The 3,325-nt window shown below is 39.4% G+C and overlaps 1 protein-coding gene across 5 annotated transcripts in view; it reads right to left on the bottom strand.

The window, feature by feature from the left end:
- Nucleotides 1-3,233: 3,233 nt before the first annotated feature.
- Nucleotides 3,234-3,325, bottom strand: part of LOC138026088 (uncharacterized) — an 18,230-nt gene continuing 18,138 nt past the window's right edge. For all 5 annotated transcript variants that reach the window (XM_068873279.1, XM_068873280.1, XM_068873276.1 and 2 more), the window contains one exon: nucleotides 3,234-3,325. This exon is cut by the window's right edge and continues 683 nt beyond it. The gene's annotated coding sequence lies outside the window, so the exon portion shown is untranslated.

Raw genomic sequence — 3,325 nt, 5'->3', positions numbered from 1 at the left:
ACCAAACAATGTCGTGTACTATTAGAGCTACATATTGTGCAAGGACTTGAATCTCCTGGAAAAAACAAAACGCCGCTCAGTTGACAGTTATGGAAAAAAACACTGTCAAGTTACTGCACTACCACACGCAATGCGTTCTTACTTTAAAAAATATCCCGTATCTCCTCAATTCTACCCCCCCCCCCCCCCCCCACCTCCAGACTAAAAATCCCGTATCCCCACATTTTTTTTACCTAATTATCCCGTATCCTGATCGCTTCTCGGGCTTTTGGCTAAGATTAGTTTCTTGGCCAAGGGCTACGGTCAAGTACTATTGTACAACGTACGATACTTTTTCAGTGCCGTAAGGGGAAGGCACAGAACAGTTTCGGCTGTTTGTCTGTTCTCTCGAAAACGATGACAAGGGTTTTTTGGGTTTTTTGTTCAGCTCGAGTGTAGAATCAGGACGAACTGTTGTAGTTTCTGATAACTATTTACTACTTGTAGCTTTTGTTGAATTTTGAATCGATGATAGAGAGAGTTTTGGCGATCTCAATCCGGACTGGACTACTGGATTTAAGGATTTTTCTTAACGAGATTTCAAGTTATTGTGGAACGTTTGGTACCAAGTTTCTAAAATCAAGATTATGGAATTGTAAAATTAGCACTTTGGACTGGACTATACAACACGCAATTACGGAATTTTTGAGCATTGAGAGAAATAGAGCACGGATGTTGTCTTCTTGTCTTCGCCACGGCAAATTTATACAGTTTGCAAGGAACTAAACCAGGATTACAGAACCAGACGTCGATTACAGGGCCCGGTTGTTCGAAAGCCAATTACCTTAATCCAGGATTAGCGTAAACTTTTGTTTCATGTTTTCAACTTTTTGGTCACAGTTTCCTTTGCTTATTTTTGTTTTTCAAGATTGACTTCTTCTAATGTAAAGTTTTTCTGAATATCAGCCTTGAACAGCATTTGGGAGTAGAGGATAAAACTCGTTTTAAAACGCAGTTTCTGAACAACTGGCCCAGGATGATAAGTTGTTGAACTGTGATTTGTAATAAGTTTTTCGGATGATTTAAGGCTGATCCTGTAATTTTTGGATGAAAGGAGTTAACGAAGCAAGTAAAACTGTAGGATTTGAATTAAGTCTCCTTCCAAAAAATAAATAAATAAAAGATCCCGTATCCTGATAACCTGCTAATAGGGCTTCGTTGTTTGCATTTGCAAATTTAGTAACATTAGTAATGAGTTTTTACAACAAGATGTACAGATGTATCTTCCTAGTAATCTTTCGCCATTTTCCGAAGTCTACCTGTACTTGAAGTTGACTGTAACTGGACAATTTGTGTTAACTGTTTGCGCATTCCACGGATACGCCCTTGTAGGCGTCTTGTTTTAGAATGTTTGGCATCTTTCCTTCATTTGTTTGAAATTAGTCAAAAAAATAAGGAACACCCGGAAGCTCTCAGTTTTTTTTTCGAAATGAAGAGAATTTCCGACTGAAATTGGAGCTTTTGTGGGGAATATACGCTAACTCCTGGAGACATTGAAGACTCGCTTAGCTCCACATTTTCAAACCACATTTTAATGTTCACTTGTCTTCGTAAAAACCTTCTCCGCAATACAAATGAAACAAAACATGGTCACAGTTCCACGGTAGTCGTCACGCAAAACTTCTCATTTGATTGTTTTCGCAAAACTTTCTTCTGCTCTTGCTAAAAACTGTGTATCAATATTTATTTTCTTTTGCGTCAATATTTGTTTTGCATATAGCAAGCTAACAAAATCTGTACCTTGCTTAGTTCGCAGTTCGCATTTGTGAGCGTTAAAATTGACTTTTCGCTCCTATGCTTCTGTTTCAAAGTGGTATATTTTTTAGGTCACCCATCCAGATACTAACGGTTTCTGTAGCATGAAGCGACTAAGAGTATTTTTACTCCCCCCTGGATGGGATGCTAGTCCATCGCAGGGTTATCCCCAGTATTAAGTTCGCCGGTACCCATTTATACACCTGGGTGCAAAGAGGCACCGTGAGAGTAAAGTGTCTTGACCAAGAACACAACACAATGTCCCCGGCCAGGACCCGAACCCGGACCACTCAATCCGGAGTCGAGCGAACTAACCATAAGTTCTGAGGCAACTTGAAAATGATCAACATGTCAGCCTAGAGGCTAATGTGCTAGTAACCACATGTCTCCTCAGGGGGCTATTTACCCAAGACTTCTACCATGGCACTACAATGATATACAATACCAAAACAATATCGTGTACTATTAGATCTACATATTACGCAAAGACAACTTGAATCTCCTGGAAGACAAAACGCTGTTCGCGATCGTAACTGTATTTACCAAGCCGCCAGAGGAATTAATATTAATTATGCAAATAAAATTTTTTCCCGTAGTTTGTCAAAGCAATATTTTTTTACTCCCCTGGGTCTCCCGACATGACTGTTTTCTCACAGATGCTGGATATTGTGCTTCAAATATTTTGTGGCTGGACTTACTGAAGCCAGTGGAATTTAATTATTACCATCTGAGCGAAAACAATCGTGTCGGGAGACCCAGGGGAATAAAAAGAATTGCGGTCGACAAACAACGGGAAAATTCTTTTTTGCATAATTAATGTCAATTTCTTGAAGAGAAATCAAGAGCTCTCTCCGCCCGATATCGCTGACGTGCACATTGGTCAAAGTCAAGGAGGAATTCAAGTGCAATAAGTTACTGCCACAGTTAATGGGAAAATCGACCCGCGACGGTTTGCGTGTAAGGGCCACTCATTAACAGATGCTCTTATATTCATGTTACAAGCCATTTACGATGCAGTAGAGTATGCCGATCTGGGAGCCCAGATCTTCTTTGCTGACTTTTCGAAAGGCTTTGATCTAATTGACCATTAACATTTATTGAACGAGTTGCGAAACTAAAGGTTCACCCCGCGCTCATCAGTTGGATTGCTGCGTTCCTAACAGATAGACAGCAAGTTGTTAGAATAGTATTATCAGATTGGAAATTCTTCAAGGGAGGTCTGCCTCAGGGGAACTGAACTGGGAGTGATACTTTTCACAATAAGAACAAACAATCTCCCGGATGATTGACACACCTAAAGGTGCGTTTACACTTTTAAGGCACAAATTAGACCAGTTGTACTTTTATAAAAAACGTTACTACCTGTAGAACGAAACGCACTGAAGACTTTCTCTCGTTTAAGTATTTCTAAGTATTTTTTAGCAAATACGATGCATAAGTTGATGTGTGTATACAATTTTTACTTAGTTTATACAAGAATGTACATAGTTGGTTACTGTACTATAACTCTGAGTGAAAGATATATATGAAA

The sequence above is a fragment of the Montipora capricornis genome, chromosome 12 (genome assembly GCF_036669925.1).
Source record: "Montipora capricornis isolate CH-2021 chromosome 12, ASM3666992v2, whole genome shotgun sequence".
NCBI classification, from domain to species: Eukaryota; Metazoa; Cnidaria; class Anthozoa; order Scleractinia; family Acroporidae; genus Montipora; species Montipora capricornis.
This window is presented reverse-complemented; position numbering and strand designations above follow the sequence as displayed.